Genomic DNA, 7,626 nt, shown 5'->3' on the forward strand with positions numbered 1-7,626 from the left:
CGACGGCCAGGACAATTTCGCTGCGATAAGGAAGTAGATCGAGACGGCAGATACGCCGCATCCTCCTTTCTGTATATATGCCAGCGTACACGATGTACGGCCGCGTATCCGTGTGGATACGCGCGCGCGTCCGCAAGCATTCGAGGGAAACGCCGCTGCATCGTAGCCTCGTCGTAAAGCACCCGCGACCGGTTAACCGTATTTCCCGTGAAATTAGGAACTCTTTCTTTGGCGATGGAAAGCGTGCTGGAATTTTGAGAATGAAACGAATTTCCTTTGGTAACGCGCGTGTGTATGTTATTAACGAGAGCCGATAATTAAACAGCGGTTCTGTAACGTATCATTCGATAATGGATTACGGAATATCGTTTCATGCTGCTAAATTATCAATTCCTAATGGGGATAATAAATCTCGATTTATTAATACTAATACGTTGATTGTTATGTATATGAATTCTAGGTTTCTTCTACATAGTAATAGTATTCGCTTACTTCATCGTGAAACTTGTATTCTTACCAGTAAATTATTTCTTTACACTGTTATTATTCGGAGCATAGTTCATGCTGTTACTACCTTCGCAACTCGTAATTACATAATTACGCATATAATTGATTATTTAACTACTAATTAATTCCTACGCTCGGTCACCCATGACACTCGAGTCTGCTCGTGATTATCGTCATATTAAAATGTGTAGCATGTGTAGCACAGGTAACTGGCGCTACAAGCGGAAGGGGGTTGATTCGAAAATATAGAATAAATTTTTTTTTTAATTTTTCCATCGAGACAACGATCTACAGTGAGATCCGTTATAACGAGACGCGGTAAAGTGCAGGCGTACCGAGCGAAAATTCAAAGTGGATTTTCTCGAAAACGAAGTCTCGAACGAAAAATTTTCATTCTATATTTTCGACTTGTTTTTTCGCCTAGAATCACCCCCTTTCCGCTCGTACCAGCCACCCTGTATACTTGGCGGACTGCGACAGCGATATTTCGCAACACGGCAATATTTACAATAATACGAAATGTTATAAGAAAAATTGGCAAAATATAGATAATAAAATCGCGTAAAAAGACCGCGATACAATTGAAAGACCTGCGAAGGGTGAAACGTTCGTTCTACAAATCGATAAATCTAAAGCTGTACAGTATCTGGATAATATATTCGGCGATCAAGCCGATCTAAACTACAGGAGTCGTGACTTCAATAGCAACCGGTGATCAAGATTCGACGTGCATAGAACGATCGATGGCGAATGAAAATGTACGAGAGTAGGAACGCGTGTCGCAGTCGTATAACCGCGACATTGACTTTCACTCGTGATGCCGAGGCGCATCACTCCGGTCGCGGAAGTTCGACTCGTTCGGAAGGCCAATCGGTCTTAGAGGTGTTTTCACGATGTTGCCGGAAGTATTATCTGGTTTCACGTGAACGCGATCTGCTGTGCGCGACATCGATCAAGCCTGCTGGAAGAAAGTTGAACCGCGCAGTAACTTAGCGTCCTACTTTGCTTCTTGACAGTCTATGCGCGCCTTGATCGATGCTATCTCTTTACGTAACGCATCGCTACCATGTACGATACATCGTACAATATGCATTCAGTTTGTCTATGCGATCAATTGAGTAACGACCACAGCTACGAGTATCTCAGTAGGAAAATTCGAAACACTAAAAACACGTTTACGAGATGGAAGTTGGAAGAGTAAGGAGGAGATTGGAAACGAAATTTCGATTTACGCGTGTTTCATTCGATTTTAAGAAGAGAAATCGGCAACAAGGGAGTTAAAGCTGGTTAAACCGACTAGCCATCGAGGTGAAACCGACACATCTTAATTTCCTGTCAAAATATTGACAACGAAGCGGCCATTAGCATTATGAACGACTCGTACTGGGTCAGTACCGGTTGGCCGGCTTCGCCGGCTGTTTAGTTATTGTTTCCGCTACAGATTATAGGGATGGGGTCTTTATTGCCCTATGGCAGTAATATAGGTATACCGACTCACCGATACACTCCTACGAGCTTACGTATACATTCACGTGTAGGCTTGTGCAAGCTCGCACCTGTTGGCGCCTGCGATTATGGCCGCAATAACATTCCGTCAAATTGCGAACACGTACCTAGACCTTCTAACCCGACCTAAGCTGCCAGAAGCATTCCGGTAACCGCGTGATCGTCGTGACTTACTTTTCCTACGTTTCTATTTTCCTATCTTTCCTTTTTTTCTTTCTTTTTTTTTTGCTATTGCATCTCGTAATTATTTGACATGAATTCTCGATAAAAATCTCAAGGATCCGGATGCCACGATAGATCTCTCTCGATTTATATTTTACAGAACGGCCCACGAGCTTTGACGGATCGACGGGGCAGCAGGTGCGTGGTAGAAATTGTGACGCGGAGAGCAATAGTCTCGTGTAATTCGGTAGGGACTAATAAAAGGCTCCGTAATATATCTTCGCGGCCAACTTTTTTCTCCCGGGCGCCCGTTTATATTTATTTCGCGTGTTCGCGTGTTTTTGCGGACTTTTTCGGAGCTAATATTGTCCGGCAAAACAAATACGTGAAACGGAAAGGAGACCGGGCTCCGATTCATTGATTTTACGTCGCAACATTATTTATCGTCCAATATATCGAGCTTGTCGATACCATTCGTTGCGTCATGCGCCATAATAACGGTATCTTCTTCAAAATTGTTCATTGGCAGACTCGAGAGCGGGCGAGCGGCGAGACCGGGACGTTCGCGCATTAAATTCTTCCGCCAACGGTTGACGAACGAACGTCGCGGATGATGCACGTCCTCCTTCTCTCTTTTCCAAGCTCCCCCATGTTATCAACGTTCACCGTTGGCCGTGGGGAAGAGAAGAAGGGAGGTGATACACCTCTGCCTCTCTAAATTCACCGACGTGGAGGTTGAGGCTCGATTTAAATTTGCCCGAAGTGGAATTGGCCGTGTGGTGAAACACAATTTCGCGGCGAGTTCATTCTCCCTGCGAAATTCGAATTAATGCGACGACGTACGAATTGACTTTCTGAATTATTGCCAGCCGACCGAACCAACTTTCAACGGGCGGCGTGCGCGCTACCCTCTAATGAAAAGAATTTCCGATGAAATTGCCCGCCTGCCCCGACCGATGATTCCCGCTTTGAGGAACGCCTTCGGCTCTGATGCTCGCTAGAAACGAAAACGCGACGCAAATATTTACGAGATACCGCGTCGACGTGTTTGGTCAACAGCGAGCAGGAAGGGACGCGTGTTTTGGTCCGCAAAGGCCGATGAATTATCCTCGCTGGGCTTCCAACGCCTTTTCCATATTCGCCCCAAGGAAACGCGTTAATTTTTCGATTAACAAATCTCCATTTATCTCTCGATACCTGTCACAGATTTCGTGCATTTAAAACGAGAGAAACAGATGGGACAGGAAAAAAAGACGATATAGAAGAGGAGAAAAGGAAGAAAGGGAGAAAGCGACGGGAGTAACGAGTCGATGCAGCAATGAAGGCTGCGCGAAAACAGGAAAGCCGAATGTGATAAGGGAGTAATTAAATTCGTACACTCTTTGCGCGTCGATAATTCGCGCCGAGGTAGGCTGCAGATTCCGGTAGCATCGAGAGAGAAAGAGGGATAGAGAGAGAGGGAGAAAGAGAGAGAAGGAGAGAGAGAGAGAGAGAGAGAGAGAGCAGTTGTAGAGGATACACGGTGCGGCCACCACGTGGTTGCACAGAGAATCGAGCATGTGTGCGGAGGAGCGGCCACAAATCACCATTACTCGATGTGTATCGCGACGCTATATAATTATACCTATAACGCCAAGCACCAGGTAATGGCTCAATCCTGCATGTGCATGCGATGATAACCAGGCCTGAAGGTGGGCCACTAGGTGGGGTCTTGGTAACCCGCGAGATTCAAATTGCTCGCGTCCGATTGGCTCGCGTCGAGTCACGTGGTCCGTTGCGTCATCGTGGCCATCCTCGTGAGCGCCGGAGCCTGCCAAAGGGAGTGAGAAAGAACGAGACGAAACGGGAGTGCGCGCGAGAGAAATGACGCGAGAGGGAGAGAAGACAGAGACATCGAAGCTGTCCTTAGAGCACGCGAGTACGATTACTTCGTGGAAAGAAGACGACGAACGATTCTCGTAAATAAGGATAGATCGAGAACGACGAGGAAGAGACTGATGGTGGCCGGGAAGAGGAACGAGGTTAGAGAAGATGGAAACAGAAAGAGAGAGAGACGGCAGGCCTATACCCTACGTCGTGCCCCCTCCCGCCATTAACAACGCCCTTGCATATAAATCCCCGTCTCATCTGTGTGCGGGCGGGCATGTGTTAGGGGACCGTTTGTCTCCGTCTTGATCGCGCGTCCTCTATATCGCTTGGTCTCCGTTCACAGTCAGTTTTCTCTCTGTCGCTAATTCTCTCTCGCTCCCTCGGTCCGGATTCCCCGCCTTTGCACTGGCCGCAGGACAGCCGGGACGAGGCACGAGGCAAGAGGAGCGTTCGAGGGGCTGTGAAACCGACGGAGAGAGCGGACGAGAAAATGCCGGGCGAGGAGGAAAGCGAGAACGCGTGGCAGGGCGAGAGAGAGAGAGGCAGGGATTTCTAGGCGGTTAGAGGGAGACGGAAAAGCGAAGGAGCGAGGCAGAGCCGCGAACAGAGAGAGAGAACGAAGGCAGCGCCGCGTGGCGGTACGAGGTGGGGACTATCGGGCCGTAAACCATCCGCGGTGAACATTTAACTCACGTATTGCCATCCGACAAGTTTGCTTTGGCCCGCGAGAGAGCGTCACCCGAGCGAGCGTCCGACGTCGAAGCGAGCCTTCCGCGAAACACGCGAGGAGGTGGATCAGAGCCTTCGACTTCACGTGGCTCTAATCCGTTCCGTTTCGTATCGTTCCGTTCCAGACAAAACCACCGACTTCTCGTTCACCCTCGTTCCGGGTCCTCGATCGTGCCTGCTCTCCTTTTTATTTCGCGCGACCAGCTAACATACAGACGGGGATCCGCGACGCGACGCGACGCGCCACAACCAACCGGAATCACGTATCGTCAGCTGGGAAATCGTTCCAGCGCGGAACGATCTTCCCTGAGATCTCGAATCTACGCACCATCAACCGGCGAGATAACCTCTACCATCCTGCCGACGCGGACACCTTTTGGACCACCAGTCAGCCGACACGGAACATCCGGATGCAACAACCGATTCCGGTCTGAACGATCGCTATCATGAACAAGAAACGAGCGCGACCTATCCTTCCGCAAACGATTCTCTGCTTTCGTTGAGTCTTCCGGCCAGCCGCTACAGGGTAAGTCGTCGTTCACCTTATTTTTTCGACGAGTGTACGCCTCTATTTCGAAAAACTGTGCGATGTTGCAACGCGAACGTAGGTAGACGTTTCGTACACGCGGCCAAACCACTCTCCTAACCTATTCGATTAAACAATTTTCGATGACATCGCGACAATGTCTCTCCCGCCAAAATGTAGGCTCAGTGCACATGCTCGGGTGATTGAGGTTATCGTGGCAAAGAATATTAATTCTTAGCGTAGCTCACCGATTTCTGACGTCGATGTAAACTAGCGCGATACTCGAAACTATAATATGTTCCGGAGAATATGTTCGATTTCGCGATCGCGACGCCCGCCGCGAGAAAGAATAAATGCGTGCACGTGGTTCGCGTGAACGTATGCCATGAAACGACCCCCGCGATTCCAGATAAACGCAACGATATTTCTTTTTCTCCGGCTACGTACGCTTGCACGTACAGTGTATAGATATCAATTACGGAATTAATCTCGGTCGGGGGAGCGTGCATCAATTTTCCTTGTATCTCGTTCTGTCAAACGGGTGTTTTACGACCGGCGTTAATGAAGAACTATAACTGAGTGGACGTGATACGCTTGTAATGCATCGAGGCTCGGCATAATAACGTCTAGCGATAAAACGTCGCCGCCCGTCTGTCCACCGAGAAATTCACCGACAGGACTAGTGCCAAATGATAAATAATCGTCTATTTGAACCTAATAGTTACTTTTGCTCTTAAGCTGGCGATTCGACGCGTTTCATCGTGCCTTCTAAAATTACTCGAAAAGTACCTCGTATATTTTCAACGTCGTTAGATACAGTATCTTATTCTTCGAACGATTCACAGTTCCTCAAACTCGCAGCTGGGATAGTTAGATGATAATATCACTACAATTTCTATCATTTATCCCGCGTTATCCCGATTGTTCCGATCGATCACGTTTAAGTTCGAGTTTCCCACGGAAAAAGGGGGAAAACTGGCCGAAAATAAAGTGAGTTTGGTATCGCAAGGCCCGGGGGTAAAATAGGTGGTGTGTACCGCACCGACGCCTGACGGGGACCATAAATAAGGATCCGACGGTCGGTGCGGCTGCAGCCAGTGATAAGCGTTCCTTTGCCCCCTCCAGCACCCCTTCTTTCGAGTTTCTTCTTCGTCCTCTTCTTCCCGCTCGAACACCTCGAAACGCCTTCTCTGATACCATGCATCTTCACTTAGGGGTGGAACGAGGATTATTCTTGTTATTGTCGTTCGACCCGATTGCGCGGTCAAAAAGTTGGCCTACCAACGTCGTCCAGGAATTTACCCCAATCGAAAATTTGCAGACAAGACGTCGGTAATACCTGTGACTTTGTAGTATTTTCTTCGAAGTTTCCCAGTGCGGAATTGCTCGGAGAAAAATGACGACATGGCGTTTCGCCACATACAAGCAGCGTAACTCGTACAACGCTTGAAACTGGATTAAACTACAGTTTCGAATTAATTCGCCGGCCCTGTTAAAATACATACTAGCTGGTTGCAACCGCGCGAGATTATTGCAACACTTGCAACCCCTGTAACACACGGGTATAATTAGTTTGTCAAAGTGACAACGCTATGCTTTTTTGTCCCCCTACGACGGAGACACGTCCCAACGGTACGATTCGACGATTCTCTTACGAAACACGTCGTTTCTATTTGGAATAAGCTGTTGCTACAATTGGACGTTTCGTCTACATTCGAACACACCTACGCAATTAAACGATACAACGTTGCTTTGTGTCGAGCTTCTTTCAAGAATCTCGAACGATATCGTAGGCTAAATCTGGCAATAAATCCACGGGTTCGCGGAGGCGTAAGATGGTAACACGGTCGGTCGACCTGTATTGCCGCGAATATCGTATCGGGCAAACGGGGGTTGGAAACACACGAGGTGGCTGAACGTTTCCTAACTGTGTAACGTATAGGTGGAGCTGGGCTCCTTCATCCCCTACGGGCAGCACGAAGCGACCATTTCTCATATCAGTTTAGCCGACACTTTCGAGAACTTGCTCGGAGAGCCCGGGGCGTCGCGACGTCACCCGATGCCTCTTGCCCTCTTGCCTCCTCGTCTACCTTCCGCCTCCAACCCTATTCCGACTCTTCCACGACACCTTGCCTACATTGGGCTTCCTCCCTTTCTCAACAACCCCCTCTTTCAACCCTCGTCTCATACTTCAACTTCCATTTGCGTTCAAGATCGTCCCCGTTTTATCCTGTGACTCGCTCAGATACGGAGAAGCACACGCACGTGCGCGTCTTTTCTCTCCTTTCCTCTGCTTCTTTTCTACCCTGTTGGCAGTCGCAACCCTC

The 7,626-nt window shown here is 48.5% G+C and overlaps 1 protein-coding gene across 2 annotated transcripts in view; it reads left to right on the top strand.

Annotated features, from left to right (window-relative positions):
* The window catches only part of LOC100747045 (homeotic protein antennapedia), a 247,000-nt gene that overhangs the window by 80,824 nt on the left and 158,550 nt on the right, over nt 1-7,626 (top strand). The window contains exon 1 of one of the 2 annotated variants that reach the window (XM_012382460.3): nt 4,717-5,299. The exons of the other annotated variant lie outside the window; for it this stretch is intronic. The gene's annotated coding sequence lies outside the window, so the exon portion shown is untranslated. Of the gene's footprint in view, nt 1-4,716; nt 5,300-7,626 lie in introns of those variants that run through there. 2 annotated transcript variants of the gene reach the window in all.

Source organism: Bombus impatiens, unplaced genomic scaffold (assembly GCF_000188095.3).
Source record: "Bombus impatiens unplaced genomic scaffold, BIMP_2.2 scf_0152, whole genome shotgun sequence".
NCBI classification, from domain to species: Eukaryota; Metazoa; Arthropoda; class Insecta; order Hymenoptera; family Apidae; genus Bombus; species Bombus impatiens.